This window comes from Rhea pennata, chromosome 16, assembly GCF_028389875.1.
Source record: "Rhea pennata isolate bPtePen1 chromosome 16, bPtePen1.pri, whole genome shotgun sequence".
NCBI lineage: Eukaryota > Metazoa > Chordata > Aves > Rheiformes > Rheidae > Rhea > Rhea pennata.
Window position 1 is genome coordinate 9,607,368 of NC_084678.1, and position 21,866 is coordinate 9,629,233.

The window sequence follows — 21,866 nt, forward strand, 5'->3', positions numbered from 1 at the left end:
CTGAGCTGACTTTTAAAATAAATCTATTGTCAGGCTCAGGAAAACTGGTATAATGAATCTGTGCCTGGTTTTGGTAGTAGAGACTGCTTGTCAATACATAAAACTCACAGGCCAGTAAGTGTCAGTTACCCGACTAAGAGGTGATCTCCAGAGGGAGACATCAACACATGCAGTGCACACTCCTCTTGCTGGAGTATGGTGTAACTATGCCTCTGTGATTACCGTTGGTGGAAGCTGACTCCTGTATCACAAGCCTCCATCAACCCTCTCTAGTTCAAAATTTCTGTGTTGATACTGGCACTGTTATCCTATGTAAACATTTGGCTTCTCAACAGATGTAGCCTCAAATTTAAAAATTTACATTAAAAAACAATTGAGGGCTTTCTCTACTGTTTTTTTCATAACTTCACCTTCTTCTTTTTTCTTTTTTTTTTTTTTTATTTTCTTCAGGTTTTCATAATTAAACCTTTCCCCCAGTATGTGAACACCCAGCCAGATAAACAGCTGGAACTCAGTACTGGCTCTCACAGATTAAGTAAACAGAAATATATGTAAACACATATAAGCTGTCTTGAAAAGCCAACTCAGATCATCTGTATATCTGACATGTCAGACTATCTTGGATAATGAAATAAACACTTTATAAAAAGTCATTTAGCCAACCCACAACAGGAACAAACCAAACAAATAAAAAATCATCCACGGAGGACAAAGACAGCTAAAAGGTTTTAATTTGACATGTACTGTAATCCATTTACATTATTTGCCTTTCTGTGTGGAGCCAGTTCTAAGCTGTTTTACCTTGTTTTGACAGTTTTGCTTCCATCCTCAAATTATTTCTAGACTATTTTCCATGCAATTTGTTTCATAAGTTAAATATATTAATGTTAAATAATACTATGAGCTTCTAGCTGGTTGTGCAGTACCTGCAAATAAGACTCTCAACAGCAAAACCAGTAATACTCATCTTTAAACCTTATTGACTTGATTTTATTCACCTATAGTCAATCTACAGTTTTCCAAATCAGGTATTGTGGCTTGCTTCACTAACTTTGTGTATTTGCTGTTCTTTGATTATTGGATCTAATGAAAGCATAATTCCGTATCTCTGGTCAACTTATAAAGAAGAGAAAGTCCACATTCACTGACACTTCCTTAACATTTATCATTTATATCGCTAACAGGACGAAGACTACGAAAACCGAATAATTACTGGGAGCACTTATTTCCTGGGATAATTTATCACTGTAAATTTAGTATGCACTGTAGGCATAGTATTCTTGTCTGCTAAGACTGGAACACTGAAGCTTCACTCAAATTTTGAACGTCACAGACATTACAGGATGAAAGTTTCCTCAAGGATGCAGAAATAAACTCTCAACTCAGTGTAGTTGCTAACTGAATCAAGAGACTAAAGGCCACTTCATTGTGCTTTGATATGGGTTATTACACACAGAAAACAAGAGTTTGATTTCCTCGTCAAGCTTCTGTTTGTGCTTTGCTATAACTTCATATTTGCTTTTTTAAACTGGCTGCAGTGCTTGAGAAAGGTGGTAGGCTAAAAGTCCTGCAGATTGGAGCCGTCTACTTGTTCTTTGCACAGGACAAGATGTAATACATTACATCAACCAGCACAATCAGACTGCAGTTTGAGGAATCTCTTCTAGATATATCTGAGCATATTATCAGGCCAAAATGGCATACTGCAGTCATTTAACTTGCTCTCCTACATAAAAGAGGTTATAGGATTTCTGCTTCAGGGCAACAAGTGTAATTGAGGTAGATTATATATCTTTTAGAAATATATTTCTAGAATTTTGTAGGTAAAAATTTTAATATAATATGCGGTATTTTTTCAAATGGTTCAGAAAGTTTATTACTGTTCTTTGTCTGAATTCAGATATTGATCCATATTGTGTATTATCCCTTACAATGAGAAGCCCTAAATCAGACCTAATATGGCTTTGGTTATGCAAAATAAAGCAAGCTCTTTGATTTCTCCATAAAAACTACATTTTCTAACATTTTAGTCCTCTTCTTAGATCTTGCTGAATTCTCTCAAATTTTTCTAAATATAGCTAGAGTAAGAATGCTGATTTTACAATGTGAACCCCTTTAGTCCCTAGGAACAGAAATGTAACCTACTACTTCATTTCTGTAGGCTGCAAAATAGCTGCTCTGTGAAGACCACCATTTAGATAATGACTAACAACATGATTAAAACCAACAGGCTACACAGAAAAAGTCTGTACAGTCCACTGTCAACACTGTTGAGCCAATTGTTCTCCAGATATGCAACATTTTACTTTTATTCTGTGAAGAATTTTTCCTTCCTAAAACTCCCTTTGGAAAATTCTCACTTATTAACCTAAACAACTGAAATTGGCATAGAGAAGTTTGCAAGTAAACCACAAAACTGTCTTTAAGTAAGAAAATAAGACGGTTGAACTTCAAATCTAGAATATACTCTTTGCATCTGAGATAGACAAGAAAGACAATTTTAAAGCCACGTGCTTTTATGACAGATAAGCATTTCACTAGAAAGAGCAGTCCAATGTTTCCTTCCTTTGTTCTATTTTCAAATCAGACCAACACTAAAACTCCCCCACCTAGCATGTAGCTCCTCCACTGAGGTTATTATGAGAGCCTGTACCTAGTTTCTGACTTGAAAGGATGTCAAAATGTACTCCCCGGTTAACAGGAAACTGCGTGAATGCTTCTTGTGGTTTTGAGTTTCAGATCACACTATTGGCAATATAGCAAAGACATGTTGCCATTAGATTATTTGCTTTTTTCCAGTCAATGTCCTATTTTCTGTAACAGGGCAACTGAACAGCTTTAGATAATTTCTACACTACTGTGAGAGGTACAATTACAATATGGGTTAGCAATAGCAGTGGAAAACTGGAGCGATGAAATTCAATACAACCAGTCATTTGCATGCATCCACCAAGTTCCCAGTGGGCTTAGACAATCTGCTGTAAAGTTTATGCTGCCACTCCATCATTGCTATTGTTTAAAAGCAGCTTAACCATGCCCGAACATGCTGCATTCGTACCTCTGATTTAGTGTAGACATACCCTTAGGGCTTGTTTGCATTAGGATCGCAGCCATGATTATAGCTGAGTAAAGTCCAAGCACCTAGTGTAGACATGACCTAAAAAGAGTGTTGCACTGGCTTGAATTGCTGCAGTTATCCTGACACAGCTCTACCCACTTAAAAAGTTTGCACCACGAACAGAGCATATTGGACTTAGTGACAGCTAAAGCCAAAGACAAAGTGGCCTGAGCAAAGACTAAGATAGGCCGGCTATAGTTGTTTAAGCCTATTAAACAAGAGTGATTACAGTGGGAGTTTAGTCTGAGTAAGAACCACTGCCTCAATGCTGAGAAACTAACTGCTTGGAAATTTTTTCTAGAAATAACTACAGGCAGCATATTTGACACTAGATTATGACTCCTCATGTTCCCACTTTCAAAATAAAATTTCAGAAGTACATCACCACCACATCCTTCTCTCTTTGCCCATAATTTCATGGAAAAGCACTCACTAGTCCTGCCACATACAGCTCATTAACTTTGTCATTTATGATGCTTTCACGTGCCACACCACATGTTCAGATTTCCTGTAACGTGTAAGGGAGTTCTCTCTCTAGTAGAGAAGAAAATGCAGAGTATGGAGGTTTGGCTTTGCTCCATGTTCAGACTGCACACAGATCAATGAAGAATGGACACTATTCAGAACTTGATCTGTGGGCAGCAAACTTCGAACACATACTCTCCCTGGGTAGTGGTGGGAATATTTGGCAAATAACTGAGGAAAAGCCAAACTAGTTTTAAGGAAGAAAGAAAATGCAACAATAAAACCATCAGTTAAGGACACAGGTACCCACTTCCCAACTAAATGAGTCACATTCTAAAATTTCCATGGGGTCCTGAATAGCACATTTGTCCATCCTCATTGTTCCTTATTTTTCTATATCAAGACCCCACTATTTTATTACACTTTATTGCCTCATCCTAAATGACATATTCCTACCTCTCCCATTCTGTGCTCCCTATGTTTCAAGACTCTTACCTGTAAGCAGGAATTCTCAGGTTGTGAAGCACACACTGTAGCTGAGGACCCACACTGCCTTTAGGAGCTAGTTCATGCACCTCAGCTAACATGCAGTTAAGCTTATTTTTTCCTATTTCCACATATTTTACTTCATTGCATGTTACTGCAGCTTGCTTCTGAATTCTAGACAGAGTTTTTATATGCCTAAGCCTAACATGCAAGTTGAATCTGCCTCCAGTACTCCAGTTCTCATACTTTTGGTCCTAGAATTGCCTGTACATTTAGCACAGTAAGTCTATTATCTACTCAATATTCTGAGTTCCCCTTCACAGTAGATTAATAAATGAGATTCCCTTCCTCATCATATGATCTTATGTACCATTGTAACTCTGAAATAATCAGGGATTGAACCCCTACAGAAATTTACTGAACTTTTCATCAATAGCTCTAATAGTTCAGACAAGATGTAATATATTACATTAACCTGCACAATCAGACTACAGTTTGAGGAACAGCTTCTTACTGGTCTTACAGCTACTACAGTTTTCTTGCATTCTGTCATATCTTAGTTATGTCTATGTCACGATAAACTGAAGACTGAAAAGAAATATAAAAAGGTATTGATTCATAAGCTCAATATAAGCATAAACTGTTTTCAGATGTGGGTCTTTTTGGCAGTCTCATGCTTGTATAAATTTTAGACATACCATCATTCATTCTATGTAACCTTGAGTGAATGCAATTCAAACATGTTTTGACAAGTTTTGAATAGAAGGCCAGATTTTTTCAGCAGAATGCTCATATGATGGGAGGAGAAAGTAATTATAAAAAAAAAGTTGAAATGAGAAGTCTTTTTTTATCATTTTGTCTGCTATAATATCAGCAATCTTGCAGTTCTACTGCATTTTGTCCTTCTGAGACAAGAGTCACCCATGGAGAAATACAGTAACTATAAGGCTGCAGCTTGGTGCACGAGCAGCCCTTAATTCTCTCCAATCTTTGGCCACTCATTCTCCCCTTACCTGCAACACTACATGTATGAGAGCTCAAGCCTGCTTGGCTACACAGTGAAAATGAGTGGGCAACTAATCCAGCTTTTAAAAAATGATTTTACTGGATTTTATTTAAGCTGGATCAGTTTCTCTGATCAGATTCAAAATTCAGGATCAGGTACAGCTGTTATGGCATAAGTGAATGAGTGATCTTTGCAGTGGAGTGACACGGGAAACTGAGTCTGAAGAGAAACATCCAAGACTGCTAGTAAAGACTTCATCTCATAAAACTACAGCCTTAGTGTGTTCACAGTCAGAAAATGTTGGAGATAAGCTCATATTTTGGGCCAAGTGCCCTAGTTCAGCCTGTGGTTAGACCTTTGGCATCAGTACTGCTTAAGCATTCACCACCCCTTCCTGTCTTGCCTCCAGCTGCTTATTTATACTTCTGTGCTGCCCCCTCTCTTGGGTTGGCACAACTGCAAGTGCTCTAAACAGCAGCAGAAAAGAAATGGGCTGAAATATAACCCATCAAAGAAACAGTTACTGATCAGGTGGCACTATTCCCTGAAGTGACTCTTGCAGAGTTTGGGGACATCAGAGAGGTGGGAAAAAGCTACCAGGTCAGGGAAAAGAAATAGGGAACGGTGATTTCTAAAGTTATCAGTGCTGCCAAAAAGTTCTTCATGTTCATTGTATCTGCAGGCTACTAAGCAAAAGGCAACTGCAGACAAGCTTTCAGGAGCAGCTGAGAATCATAATCATTACAGAAAGAACTCTGTATGACAAACAGACAGTATAGTTGCTTAGCATCACTGACTTCTCAATCTTCCTAACAGTAATAAAAGTAGATATGTCCAAGGCAGAATGAAGCACAAAGCAGTTCCCTAGAACAAAAGTCTTTTAATACACAATTCTTATGCAAAAGTCTGCAGCTAACTACTCTGAGTTATATCCAGGGTTATTGGGGATTCTGACAGTTTTAAAGAACTGAAACGGAGCCTAATACTTCTTACCTGCTAGTTGCAAACTCAGCATAACTTAGGATATAGCCCCTTGACCTCTCTGTAATTTAGTCCCAGAACACTGCCATTGCCAGCCAATGACCCTGAGCTATGTATCTGGAAGAAAAGCTGGAGCGTACTGTAGAACATTCCTATGAATCACATAACCCTAAAAGAATGTGGTTTTACAATCCTTTTTACTAGTGGGGGAAGAACTTACTGGCATCAAAACTTGAATCCAGATGTTTTCATCAGACACAATTCTGTTTTTCTTCGCATGCAGTCATGACATTGAGTTCTGCCTGCAGTTGCATTAAATTAATATAGCTGCAAACACTCAACATTCCTTAGGCATTTTCATCCTGTACTTCGTAATATGCATTTCCCTGGCTCCAGCAACCCAACAGCTCACTCTGGCATCTGGTTTAGAAATTTAGCTAACAGGGCATATATATACAATAAAGTAATTTTTCCTGCATCTCCCCATTATGTGAGCTCTGCTGGAGACCATATACATACATACAGAGGCATATATATGTGGATACACATACAAACATTTATAAAGTGAAAAGACATTTAAAACTCAATAAAAAAATAAATTCTCATTTCAAAATCTAGAAGCTGGTCAGACTTAAACAGAATTGACATACCGTAAACAGTGATAGTCAGTGGGATTACCCCTACAAAGTTAAACACATGTTTACTGTGGTCTGCAAGTTCAGCCCTGAGAGAATAAACTTCAGATACAAATGGATCTGAACTGGTAACATTCACTGAAAAATCCTGTCAGGAATCCTTATGGAAAAGGCATATAATGAGCAAATGAAAATGCATAAAATGATCAAAGCAAATCAATTAAGTATTGCAAAAAACACATGCAAACATTTGATTGTTTTGGAACAGCTAATGAATAAAAAGTCAGGAAAAACTAGCTGAGATCTAAATAAGTTTTTTTCATTTGTTTTTCTCATACAACAGCAGAAAACTTTTATTTTGAGGGCTTGTAAGGAAAGTAAAAACAATGAAGACAGCCAACCATACGAACTGTATTTTTGAATTTAACAACTAAATTGTCTTATTGTAGTGGCTAGATCATTTTTCAACCACCTTGACTTTTAGGTGTATGATTCCAGTGAACACTTAATAATTATTTATCTGCTGAGGAATGCTGCATCATACTTCATTGCTTAGCTAGAGAAACTTTTTGGAGCATCCAGTTTGTGTGTCTTTCTTTCTTCTCCATTGAAATGTCAGTATAAGAAAAACAGAAAAGTGGTGCTAGTGCACATCTGGGTCACAACTCTCATATATAGTTCAGGCATGCCTCCAGACCTGAAATTGGACTGTTATTTTTTCTATTACTTCTTCTCTAGTAGCCTTTTGACTTCAGTGTTATCAATTTTGACTGCTTTGCTAGAAGACACAGTGAAAAGCTGATGAGACAGTGTCCAACACTTAGGTGCACCCATTTCTATTACAGTGTTTTGCCTCAGAAATTAAAGTAGTACACTTAAACATCACTTCGTCAAACCACTATGCAAGAATTAATTTTTGATTGATTTTGTAATCAAAATATTTAAAGAAGGTACAAAAGGTTTAAAGATTCAAAAGAGTATGAGGATCAATGGGAGCTGGGTACTTTATTCATTTACGTATCTCTGACTATGTCTATATTGGCAAGTCATGCGGTGTAAGAGCAGCAAGTCAGTAGAGAGGGACCATTTAATCAAAACAACTGGTACTGAGGACTAAGCAGTTACACTACACCTGTGTGGGGAGTTCACTCTGGACTAAATCTAGTGTTGACCCATGATCATGATTCGTCATTTGAGCTGTCCAGTTGTGCTCCTGGAGAACATCTTCAGTTCAGTTTCCATCTGAAAGAAATCCAGTTCATTCACTCCAAGTTCACTCCGTGATACTAGCCGAAGTGCAAGTGGGAACAGTTGGGTGATTCACTTGAAAAGCACACTGCTTCTCTTGTCCACAGTGTCATGCAGATGTGCCCTTTCAATTTTCCAGAGTAAAGGATGTTATAAAACTTGAAGAACACAAAGAAGTTACCTAAGACCTGGAAGCGATGAAACCAACATCAGATTACAAATGGGAAAGAGGAACTTTTGGAAGTCATACATTTGGAAAACAATCAGTTAAAATAAAAATTATTATGAATTGTGGCTCTTGATTTTCATGTATTCATGCTAAAACTCATTTTCTATGAAAAACTCTTACTATTGGGTTCTTAGTATTGGGTATTTACCCACAGATTAACTGCACCTTCTTGGTCATTTTACAGAAATTGGCAGGTGGCAAGATAATAGTTGGAAGATGAGCAACATAATTCAAACTAAGGGTAATGCAGGCCAACAGAATGGCTAGATAGAAGATAGATGAAAAGCAGTTCTTACTTTAGTCACTTTAGTTCTCACTTGTCCATCTTTCGTTTGAATTACTCAGTCCAATAGAAGTGGTCTTTGAGCACAATTAGATTCTACTTTTAGATAAATTTTGAAGAAGGAAGCTACAAAGCAGGTTAGTGCTGCACTAACATTTTGCGGCATTCTGTAGAAGAACGAACAGGTTTCTAAATGCAATACCATTAAAAAAGTGTTGTAAATCTAGCTCCTTTTTTCATAGCTCCTGAGAATGCATAAATCGTTCTGATGGCTTCCTCAAACAAGTTGCAACTAGGTTTTAAAAAATCTAGTGTTTATGCAGAAATTAACTTCCCTATTACTGAAGCTGTACCTCGGCTGATTTCAGAACTGGTCTGTGCTTGTGCTGAATGCAGAGTGCTAATAAAAACTGTCTTGGATTAGAAATAGGAGTCTTCATTGAGCATTCCAAATGGAAACATTCAGATGACTTTACAGTTCATTTAGCCCTCTGATTTTATTCAGAAACATTGTTTCTGTTGCACGCATCTGAACCGCCAAAAACCTCTGTCCTGGGACTGTTCAATAACGTTTTCATTGCTGTTTCCGTCATACCAGCAAAAATTATGTCATAAATGCAAATATCCACAATATATAACACAAATGGAAGCCTCATCATTTGGTATTTGTTCAGTTACATCATGACCTACTTTTCCATCACATTAGGATGTCTACTGTATCTGCAGTAGTACGCAAGGAAAACTAAGTCAATTTTGCCTGAACTTGGTCTAAAAAGAAAGTTGAATTTTGTGTAAACACAGCTTTACAGAACAATTTTTTCTTCTCTTTCAATGTTTCTTGTAGCATCACTGCTCCTTGCAGAGCTTGAATACCTCTGTAAACAATCTTAATCTCTCATTGTAATTTTCCAGGCAAGCTATAGGGCCCATTTCTCCTCTCATTTATATTAGTGTAAATTAGGATGACTTCAAAGTAGTCACTGAAGCTGTGAAGCTGTATAGACATGTAAAAATCCAGTGTAAGTGAATGGAAAATAGGCGTTCACATTTTTAAACTGCTTATAAGCTGAGAAATTCTTAGCATCCATAGTTTGGAGCTAAAATACTTGTCTGAAGCAACAGAAACATTGATGTGCTTCCACCATGACTGAAAGCAATTCAGAAATGGTGCTTTTTTCCATGGAATTTTATCAGCCAGAATGACTGATGCATGCAGAATAAAATCCTACTTTGGCAAATTCAGAATCCAACCTCATCTAGTTCATGTCTTAATGGCACAGGGAAAGACAGCAAAATGTACATTAAACGGGCCATTACACTGTGCTATGGCATCTAGTATCATATGTGTGAATTAGAAGTTAGTCTACTTATTTAACCAAGGAGAAGAGGTTCTGCCAGAGGATAATACAGGGCATCTTCTCTTCCTGTTGAGCACAGAGTTGTCCAGGCTCCTAATGTTGCGTGTTCAAGTTAGACAACCTCCAAAGTGTAGATTATTCACTCATTAAGGATTTCAAAAGTGAAGAAAAGTAAGACTAAGGAAAATTGAGAAACCAGACAACTAAAGATCAGATTCTGGTATGACTTGAATTCAGATGAGCAGTGAAGGCAGGGTACAAACACCCTGTGGGAAATCAGGATTATCTGAATCCTCAAGTATAAAGAAGCACAGGAGCAGTTTCCTCTGCTATCTTTCCAGAGAAGACAGGGACAAGTAAGCACACAGTTTGACAATCCCTATGCACAGCCTACAGCAGCAGTTCTAAAGAACCAGTTGTGTCATGGGGACAGAAAACTGCATTCCCACCAGGACATGAGAAAAGGGGACAGAATACTGCACTTCTCTAAGCATCATCACATCAATTCTCTCCCTTGTAGAACTGTACTTTCCCTCTTCTCTGAAATATCTTGCTCTCAGTCTGGCAACAATCAACCACAATTGATCATTCACAAGTTGAATTACATTTTGCTAGTAATTCTTAGTCTTCAAATACATCACTCCCAAGAGGCAATGATGCAATCATACAATGTAGATGCAATGCCATGGCAATGAATGCAAGCCCAGAATAATTATTATTGATTTTAGTGACATTTCACTGTGTTAATCTGATGTTACTCTTTCCTCTTCATTACATTTTTCAGACCAGTTTACTATAGAAAGATATAGCTGATAATAGACAGCCCCAGGGCACAATCACAATAAATCATGCAACCAATTTAATATTGATAGGAAAAAAAACCAACATTTTATTTGGCCTGGAAACATTTCGTCATAAGATGATGCATCACCCTTTCGCTCTTCATAGTTGTCTGAAAAAAATGTTTTGTTCATTTTGGGGGAGAAACATCTCCCAGATCACAACACGTCAATATTCTTAGCTAAGTATCTGTCAAATATTCTGTATGAGTTGTGTGTATGGGTGGCAGGCCCAGTACCTTCATCTGTATATGGTGACAGAAAAAATTCCCATTAATTTTCCCATTGTTATATGAACACTGAGTTCATGTGGTTGTTAATTATCTTGAATTAAAAGAAAGCAGAGATCACTTTATATGCTTCAGATTAGGGGAAGGTGGTAGTCATACGTACATGTGAAAGAATCCTAACTCTGGAAGCATGTATTTTACTGCCTTGAAATACTATTTCCTTTTTCTGTTATTTGTCTATTTAAACATTCTGCACAGCAATCATAGTGAATTCACTGACATGAAATACTAAAAAGAAACATTATCATCATAGATCGACTCTCAAAAGAAATTGTTGCCAAAAACTGCCCAAAAAGCTCTTCGGCAGACATATACTACCAAAGCAGCTGTAACCTGCAATGATCTAGTTGCTGTGCTAGCATCAAAGCACATTACACTACTTAGCAGGCTGTTGTTTGCAACCTCAGAAATACGTCACGTCCAGAAAGACTTGGAAGTGGAGGCTCAGATCCTCAAGCATATTCATATGTAAGTCAGAGCTGGTTAGAATATGCAAGTCACTGAATCTCTATTCTTTGTCCAAGGTATACTACAGATCTGTGAGGTTCATCAATACACAGATCACTATCAAAATGAATCATGTTTGCATATACACCAGTGGTTAACTATCACTGACATTCAGTGTGTGAAAGGGTGCAAGGACATTGTATCTATATTTCTAAGGAGCTAAGCTTTGAAGCTGGTATTCCTTCTAAAAAAGATTCACAAGAAGAGATAATTCTGGCCAACAGGAAAGAAATAATTTATTGGAACTGGGATATCTTTAAAGTAAAATTGAAGCATCTAATCAAAAAAAAAGTGCAGGTCAGATAAAACTTAGCTCTTAACATGAAATCAAATGAAGGTGAATGGTACAGAAAAACCCAAAGAGATCTGCTGAACACTATCAGTGGAATCCCAAAATGATAGCAGGAAAATTAATAAACTCCCCTCAACTTTGAATAACTGGGTCACAGAGAGAGCAACTATCTCTGTTTCCTTGAAAATGAGGGTACTGACTGGTACCGAAAACTTTGGTATGGGTAATCTTGGTTCCAGGCCCCTGGAAACTTAACCTTTTTTCACCATATGACTAACAGGTAACACAAACTGAAATAAACAAACTTAACACTTACCTAAGTTATCTTATGTTCTTAAAGGGCAGCATATGTAAATAGTTCTTCATTACTTTTGTGTAATTATTTTTAAATACATAGAGCATAAGAAGAACTCAAGCAAACATCAGAAAATCAGAGTTAACACTGCAATATAACTCTACAACCTTATGAAAAATAATCTGTTGCAAAATCAGTCAAACAAACTGTTAGGGAAATTAACACTAAAAGGCAAAATAGTGGGATTGTTCACCTCAAACCATTGCTCTTTTCAGCTGGAAGCAGTGAATCATATCCTTACAAAGAAACTTCATTTACTTTAAGAGTTAGAAAAAATACGTTCAACATACAATATTAGAATATTCTAGCTCCTCCTCCATTTTCTTTGAAGAACTTTCTTAAATATATTCTATGGTGAAAGTCTATTGACCAGCAATTCCTGAAACTACACTGTGGCTTTGCACTCATCCATTAGTACAAGCAAAAGGTATTCTGATATATTCAGATTCAAGCAGATTTAGCCAAAATGCTTTGGGGAATTAGCTACATGCTGCTCCATCTATAGGCTGTTGAAAGAAACAAGCTACATTCCTCATGATCACTGTTGTTAGATGTTGGCAGGCTGTGCAGCCAATTCAGCTAGTCACACTGCTTTGGGATTTTGCAGTGAAACTTCCTATGCCTGCTGTTTGCTCCTACAGCAAAAAGTAAAGATACAACTGAACTTCCTCTAGGGCTCAGGCATGTTCCTGCCCTTTTCATAAGTGTAAGGCAAGCCCCAGAGATGCAGCAAGATTTCAAAATGCCAAGAGTGTTTTAGTTCAAACTCTTTTTTCCTACTGAAATTTTGCCACTCCAGAGTATCTGAAGTATCTCACAGCTCAGGCAGGAGTATTCTGATCAGTTAAAGCTAGGATAGCTCACTTTGTCGTGAATGTCTATAACTACCTTTGCTCTCCCTAATCACTGCCAAAGAGCTCAGCATTTTAAGTAGTACACTGACATTCTGAAGTTCTGAATTACACAATGCAGTTTCCAGTGAAGTGCTTCTGCTTCAAGCAAGAGGTTGAACCAGATGATCAATAAGCACAAGACTGACATCTTGAAGTCAAGACATAAACAAATGTTCACCTGTCTATTATCAAAATAAATTTGCGTGTAAAACGGCCATGCAGCCTGCTTTCAGTAAAACCTGAACATAGTGTAAAAGCACATGGTCTAAATTACTGCCAGCTCCCACCTGTTCTCAGATGGATTTGCATTTTTAACTATTTCAAGGATAGTTGGTTTGCAAGTTCTCTAACTGTTCCACAGACTACCATTGTTAGAAATGTCAGTATCTGAACACCGGTCAGTGGATAAGTTTACACCTACACCTCAAAGTATCAACTGCTGTTTACTTCAATGAAAATCTTTACCATGCTTTTCTTAAATCATCCTGTGCTTACAGCTCGATCAAATCCTCTCAACATAGCACTACGCTCAGTATCATCCTACTTGTTAAACATTCTCTCCCTCTTAACCCCCACCCTTTTTATCTTCCCTGAAGGCAGACACCTGTATAGCTCTTAAGATACAAAAGCAAAGTAAACAACCTCACAGTATCATGACTGAACTGTCAGGGTACAGTATGTACAGCACTTCCCAGGTTTGACAGTTGACAGTACTTACTTTGGACACATTTGCTGATAAGGACAAATATGTTTGTGCTTTTCCTCAAAAATCCAGATTCCATTTGTAAGCACCTGAGTGGAGTGACTGGTCTAGTGATAATCCTGACACCCTACTCCACTCCTCAACTTCTTACACTTGAACTATGCTTTCTAATTATCCTATCAAGATCATATGACTCCTTCGCGTGTTCTTTGGCTCACTGCATGGCTTAACATAGTTCAGCATTTCATCTTGAAGCAGAGACCGTCATCAGAAGGCTGAGAGGTTGTAACACATTTCAGGTACACAGTTGAAACCTAAAAAGGTCCCATGTATGTGTATAATGGTCTTAACCACTTCACAGACTTTTTAAAGTGTTTCAATGATATAATTTATATTATAAGTAGTTTTAATTGCAATTACTTCTTTTATATCCTCTCTTTCTTTTTAGGTCTTTACAGTGCTACATCAAAGGAACTTTGACCTCAGAGAAATCTGAAACTTCCAAAAGTGAGACCAAAATAGAGTTTCAATATTGTATTCAGAAATACTCATACCAAAAACTAGCCCCTAAAATCCCCTTTTTCCTATGTGCCAGTTTGCCATTCCATTTCCTGTCTATGGGCAGTGTTACCGAATTAATGTGACATTTCTATCACTGATACAAAGCCTGCATTAAAGCAATAATAATGGAACCGCTCCTAACAAATTGAGAGAATGCAGTGGGTAATAATAAAGTATGTCATTCGGTGGCAGAGTCAGACATGAGATCCAGAAGATGTCACTTTTCTCCTTGATTTTTCCAGCATATCTGACACAGACTCTGCAGAAATAACTAATATAAATGGGGAAAACACATGCCAAAAGCTGTTAAGAAAAACATAAGGCAGAAATAGTTTACTCAAAATCACTCTCGAAGTCACTGGCAGTCAGGAATAGATGCCCAAATTTTTTCACATTCCACCTTGAAGACACAAATTCAACATCCACCATCAGAATAAAAACATTTATAAAACCAAAGATAAAAATCTGAATTTCAGTCTGAATTCTGAAAGTCCTGTCTCTGGAGATTTTTAAATCAGATCATCATAATGATATTGTTATTATTTGAATCTTGCTATGCCATATAGCTAAAAGAAGTGAATCACATATTGTAACACAGAGCTAAACTGTGATTGAAGGGCCAGACTGCCATAAAAATTTGTGCACTCCTTTCTGCATATGTCAGCAAGAGGGCTCTTCAGAATGTGCTTGCCCTGTCTTCCTGCTGTCCTCAATACAACACACTATGTACCACGCCCAATTACTGAAGATTGCAGACGTGCACAACCCATTAAATACAGCTGAAATTGTAACTAATTAAGCAGATATGTCACTAAGTATTTGAGGGAAAACAGCTCGCCTGGGCTTCCAGGTCTGGTCCTCCTGAAGGTAATACCTACATAAAACTCAAAACAACAAGGTAAGCTAATCATCCACATCAAGACTACTTTTGTTTCTTTATTAATAAATGGAAAAACATTACTACTGCCAATACCTTTGTTTTCTAGAAGAGGGTAGTAAAAAAAGACTACATAATATATTATTATACACCTATTTGGGGAATTACCAGTCAGATATTACACACAGAGAGAAGTGTAAAGTGACTAGAAACAATCTGGAAAGAAGCCAAGCAAAACACGATCATCCAAACATTATTGTATACTATATGGAGAAGGTCAAACTCAAAAGATCCTTAACAGTGCTTTCAAAAAGAAATATAATATGCATCACCTTTTGCTCTGCTTGTAAAAAGCGGAGTTCCACAGTTAAAATGTCTCTGATGATGTATTATTTTATGTCACATCTTGCTAAGGCAAGGAGAGATGAGAAAAAAAAAATCACTCTGAGATTTCAATGCAATCTTTTTTCCTGGGGCCATGGGAAGACTTGCACAAATTCCTTTCTTAGCTGACACAATCCCACTGTCAGCTGATTATTCAACAGGATTAGGACTGTTATCCATCTAGACTCTCCTGCATATGTCCTCTTCATCTCTTCAGAAATTTCATCTGGGTAGGTTTCATGGACATAATAAATTTGTCTGGGATTTCTAGACATCATTAACGCCACCATACCAGATGCCTCCAACCTAACTGCCACACATCCGGAGATGGAAAACATGGACATGACAGTATGTCTTAACTGCAATGCAGCTATGTATGGTGCCTTGGCTTTGGATTACACTTTCCTAATCAGATGATATAAAATTAGGACAAGTGGTTGATACACCAGATTCTTGGGCTGCCACTCAGACAGACCTTGACATCCTGGAGAAACTGGCAGACAGGAACTTCAACAAGTTCATCAAAGGGAAATACAAAGTCTTGCATTTGGGGAGTATCTACCTCCTAGTACAGGCTGGAGGGACAACTGACTGGGAAGCAGCTTTACAGAAAAAACAGTCAGGCATCCTGGGCAGATCGAAGGTGATTTTTCCCCTCTACCCAACATTGGTGAGACCACATCTGGAGTGCTGTGCCCAGGTCTGGACCTTCAGCACAGGAAAGACATGGACATAATGGAGCAAGTCCATCAAAGGGCAAGTAAGATAAATAAGGACTTGGAGCACTTCACATACAAGTAGATGCTGAGAGAGCTGAGACTGTTTGGCCTGCAAACAGAAGGCTCAGGAGGGATCCTATCAATGTTTATAAATATCTGATAGTAAAGAATATGGAGCCACATTCTTCCCAGCAGCATCCAGTGACAGGATAAGGAGTGGGTTTTTTGTTTGTTTTTTTGAAAAAAACTATGAGCATGGTCAAGCACTGGAACAGCTTGCCTAGAGAGGAGCTTGTGGTGTCCCTGTCATTAGATATAATCAAAACCCAATTGGCCATGATCCTGAGTAACCTCCTCTTAGCAGAGGAGTTGGACTATATTACTTTCAGAAGCCCCTTCCAACCATAACTATTTTATGATTCCTCAACAAAAAAATCCCCAATTCTTAACTAAGGAACTGATTTTACAGCAATGATTTTTATAGAATTTTAGTAAAAATGTGCAAAAGAGTGGGAAATCACAAACATTAAAGAAATGTGAATATTTTTTCCACAGGAAGCATATATGCATGATGTCCTGAACACACGAGATGACTACTTCTATGGATTATGGGCTTTCATGCCTTTATCCTGCAACCTAACCTGGCTTTTCCAGACAGTGGTTTTGAATATGTTTTTGTAATAAGCTAACCTTTGGCATTATCCTTGTCATCTTGACTGCTGATGATGCTCAGTTTCCCTTCAAATATACTCAATCATATACTCAAATATACTCAGCACTTACCCAAGAAGGGTATTTTACTGACATGTTTTCTTTATCTATTAAATATTTTATTACATCTAAAAAAGTTAGATAAAAAGACTTAACCATTTAAAACACAAAATTTGCAGTGGCTGGCCTAAGAACTCACCTGAATTTATAAACATTCCTTGTAACTTCCCTATATACAGAATCACAAATTCAGATGTCCGGGTCCCCCCCCCCCTTTTTTTTTATTTAAAAGAATCAGAGTAGCTCTTGATGAAACATTTCTTTTGCAATGTTTCATTTTTTGAGAGTGAATCTCAATATAGCAGATGCAGAGGTTACCTTTGACTTCTGCTCAGTGTTAGCAGCATCAGGAATAAGATACATAGGCGTCATCAGCAAAGGTAGGAATTGTTCCTAATCAAATTTAGCCTATTGATCAAATTTACATTTTTCAGTAGAGATTGCTAATGTAGATGCAAATAATTAAGCACAGAAAAAGTAGATAATTTAAAAGCACAGATAATTTAGTGCTTCAGCTTTTCATGGGACCTGTCTAGTTATTTTTGCACAATTTATCTGAGAACAAAAGTATGTGAGGTTCATCTGTTGATAAGACATGAATGTTACACTGGATGATCAAGAAAAGAATTATATGTTTGGGTGGAAGAAGGTGAAACAAGGACACAGTGACAGAATCAAGGGTGGAGAAACTAAATTGCTTCTGGTGTTGTGCTCCTCAGACTCTAACTGGGTTTTAGCAGAACAAGGAGCCACTGGGATCTAGCCCATTTGCCTGTAGCGTTTTAGGATTTCAGTGTCCCAGGGAGATCTTACGAAATGGTATCTAATCCTGACTTGAACATGTCTAATGATGATGATTCTGCCACAAGGTACATATGCAGAAACATACCAAAGTGGACAAAATAAGAATTCTGTCTTCTTTATGCTAAGGCCCCCTTATCCAATTTCATTGCTGTAGAATCTGCCCAGAGAGCACAGTAATAAACTTTTTGCCTTGGAATAATATATATGAATCACTTCTTTTTACGCTGCTTTGACACATTAAAGGAAATCTTCCTGGATGATGATGTTATAGGCAACTCACCTCTCTGAAATCAGTGGTAAGAGAAGTATCTCTCCCTCCAGAGATTTTCGTTAATGATGGTTAGCAGACCTGTTGCTTTACTTAAGATTCAACATGGTTATAAGCTCCATCACAGAATTCTCACTAAGCAGCCATCTACAAGGCCAACATAAAGACATTCTCTCTTCTGAAAATGCTAGCTTTAACTTCCATGGGGGTTTTGCTATTTTTTAAGGATATAATTTTGAAAAACAGATATAATGATACTTATTCACACTTGCAAAGACTTTGGCAAACTGAAAGTGAACAAGTATAAATATTGTCACTATTATTCTTTACAATTCTAAATTACAGTACACTATAGAGTTAACCAAGAAATCTCAACCAGTTATCTCTTTCTCTCTTTTAATAGATGTTGTAAACACTTATATTTCTTCTTTTCCCAGCTCTTTATTCACTAAAGGGCATTATAATGTATTGTCTCAAGCCATATTCGGTGCTTAGTGCCTGCTGAAGCTTGTGAAAAAGATCTGTTACATGAAAATGAAAATATGCTGTGGTTTCACCTCAATTTCTTTCCTTCTCCCCCACTTCTAAAGAGAAGAGACAACTTTAAGAAGCAGAAAAAGTAAACAAATAAGACATACAAAAATATACAAGCACAAATACAAGCACAAATACAAACAAAAACAACTCATGAGTTGAGGGGGGAAGGGAAAAGAACTTGCGCCTGGGGTAAAGTATGTGAAAAGTGGTGATTTGTTCAAGGGCAGAACTTTGGCATTTTTCTTTAGCTTCAAGTAAATAAATAAAAAAAGTCTTTTCACTTGATTGTCTTAAAGTGCTTGGAGTTACGTACATTGGACTCTGTTTGCAACTGTTTTCATTTAGGAATGAGTGAAGTGGTTCAATTAAAACATGAGCAGCTCTGAACCTTTGCTGTGAATAAAATAGCACATTTCTGGGGAGGTTCAAGGAAGCCCAGCTAATTTCTTGTCATTATTTACCTCTTCTTTGTACTTATGTGTTGTGACACTGTCTGCATTCAGAAGTGCTACCAATAAAAGCCAGCAGTATCATACTGTGCTTAATTCTGCTGATCAAAACAGTCTGAATTGGTTGGGCTAAGAGCATGGAAATTCTGGGGAACTAACCCAAACAAAATGTGAAGTTTTGAGGTCCACCCTTACTAAGATCCACACCCACTAATGTGACATTCATTTCTGTGGGAAAAAAGTTGTTGCAATTTCTAAGGAAAAGAGCACTGGAGCATTAAAGCCTGAGGCCAGGTCTACACTACAGACCTCTGAAAGTATGTATTGTGAAAGTGAGAGGTGCACAGAGAGGTTCATCTCTGTCTTAGAAGAAACCTGTAATATAGAAGCAAATGCTTGTTTTTACTCAAGCAGGATGATTACATTACAGTACATTGCACTGTACTGCATTAGTACAAAGGCCCAGTGTAGTTACAACCATGCAAGGAGCATCATTGCAAATTGTTAGTATTTCTTCCCCAGTAAAAGACTCTTATTGAAGGCAATGATTCTGTTCTCTTGCTGTTTTTAAGCCAGGCACCTCAGCAAACTACAATTACTGGAATATTCTCCACTGTACCATAATCCATCTGTGCTAGCTTTTCCCCACATCATGATACAGATTCACTATATCCCTGTTCACTCAGTCAGCTGTAAAAAATCTCAAGCTTAAATGTCAAAACTCATGGAAAATAAAAAACATACTAGAAGACAGAACTGACTGCAAGCCCTCCTACAAATCCCAACTTCACCAGCTCAGCAAGTTCTTCTGGTTCTACTGAATCTGGCCTGAGACATGTGACGGCTGATCTGCTGACACACCAAGTCCTGTTACTGCCATGGTGAATCCATAGACATTGTAGCTGTATTTGTCACAGATGATATAAATTGGCATTTTTTTCCACTGCCAATATCATCACAGGGGATGTGGTGAACAATTTTGCTGTTTGCTGCTGGTTTTTTCAGAAAAGAACGGTAATCATTGTGATAGAATTTGCACTGCTACTGCTCAATTTGTACCTATTTCATATGCTGAGGGATACACTGTCCTGACTATTTGTTACTCCAGTCTTTTCCCCATCTTACTCTTTCTATACATTGGGATACTGATGAGTATTGGGATAATGGGGTTATTCCTGTCGTGTTAATCTGGTCGTCCACAAAGGATGCAGAAACTGACTGCAATAACCAGACTTCATGCAAAAGATGTCAGGCTCTGAAAGCGGCTGGCTAAAGTCACCTGTTCTGTTCCCATATAGGTGCAACATGCCTTACCACCTTTGTTTCATGTATTCTACAACTCTGACTGAATACCTCTGCTGGCCTTCCTTAAAAAAGTTCCCATTGTCCAACTGTTGTTTTCCTCATATCTGATTCCTTTATGTTGTTACTAGTTCTTTATGTTGTTACTCATCATAACAAATGTTAATCCTAATTCATTAGTGCTGCTTTATGCCATATGCAGAGTATCTTATTCAAGTGTCTAAATAGTTTGAAGTAAGTTTGATTTCTGTTATAAAGGATGTTCTCTTTTCATAATCTTCCATGATATGTTAGTTTTCTTCTTTCTAAACTAAGTAGAGTGAAAACTTACAGTGCGTATTTCTACAGTGCTGCATAAACTATCCTGAATGGATAACACATTGTTAGGGCCACCAACATAGTCAGTGTACTAGAGCATATGACCAACAAAGTGGCAGCTGGACTTACCCTGTAGAAGAAAAGGCTTGAGGAGACCTTCCAGTACCTAAGAGAAGGTTACCAAGAAGTCAGTAAATCCTTCAGCTGATTCTCTATCCTAGTTCATACTGCTTAACAAGTAAATTAAACCTGGGTTTGCACATTCTACCATTAAGCAGTAAGGGAAGTAGTACTGCAAACTGGGTTTAGCCATATTTCATTTGTTGAGGCTAAACTAGAAAATGATACAATATAGACTATCTGCTTCTAAATAAATTAGAAGTAAGACAAGAAATGCTTTCAAGTTTCCCCATTCTTACTCCTCCTGGAAAGATCCAAACATCAGGAAATCATGAAAATTAATTGGTAGCAAAATGAACTTTAGCTTTGAGCTAGAGAAAGACATTTTAAGAGAGGATTTTCACAAAAATCAGAGTAAAAGTGTAGGGCCAAAATTGTATCTGCACTTCAGGATTACTGCATTTATAAGGGTAAATTCAGATTTGAATCATAATTTTGCCCTCTCAGCTTTGTGAATGCACAGATAAAAGAAGCATACTGTGATGCAAAGTTAAGGATATACTATTTTTGAGAGAAATATATACTATTTTTGAGAGAAATATATACTAAATGAGCTCATAGACATTTTAATAACCTGAAATTTATCCTCCCTTTCTCTTCCTGAACTCTAGATATCAACCATTTCAGGTACAGGCTTATGTCATTTAATATATTTAAAGTGTAGCAGTCACTATGTATTGAATCATATCTTTCTTCCATTATGATTCTAGTAATTATCATCTGTTCTGAACTTGAAGTTTACAACAGTATTTTTTTCTGAACAGCTTTATATACTGTGAACCTTCTCTGAAGTCCCTTCTAGTTTTAATAAAGAACACTGATAAATTTATATTACCTAACTGACTGAACATTACATGAAGATTCCTGGCTCTAAAGGAGGCAACTACAATGTGAATCAAAAAATCCATTCATTCATTCACTTCTTCCGAGCAACGTTCTTTGGCCTGGAGCCAGATACCATTTGACGTCATGGCTCTAACCAGGAACATAATGTACTGGCGCTAGGAC

The 21,866-nt window shown here is 37.4% G+C and overlaps 1 long non-coding RNA gene across 2 annotated transcripts in view; it reads right to left on the reverse strand.

The window, feature by feature from the left end:
- LOC134147846 (uncharacterized) overlaps positions 1 to 21,866 on the reverse strand; it is an 85,953-nt gene that overhangs the window by 60,334 nt on the left and 3,753 nt on the right. The window contains exons 2-3 of one of the 2 annotated variants that reach the window (XR_009960081.1): positions 20,808 to 20,844; positions 7,682 to 8,127 (exon numbers count right to left, since the gene is read on the reverse strand). This is a non-coding gene — a long non-coding RNA (uncharacterized LOC134147846). Of the gene's footprint in view, positions 1 to 7,681; positions 8,128 to 20,807; positions 20,845 to 21,866 lie in introns of those variants that run through there. The other variant, XR_009960082.1, reaches the window with a different exon arrangement.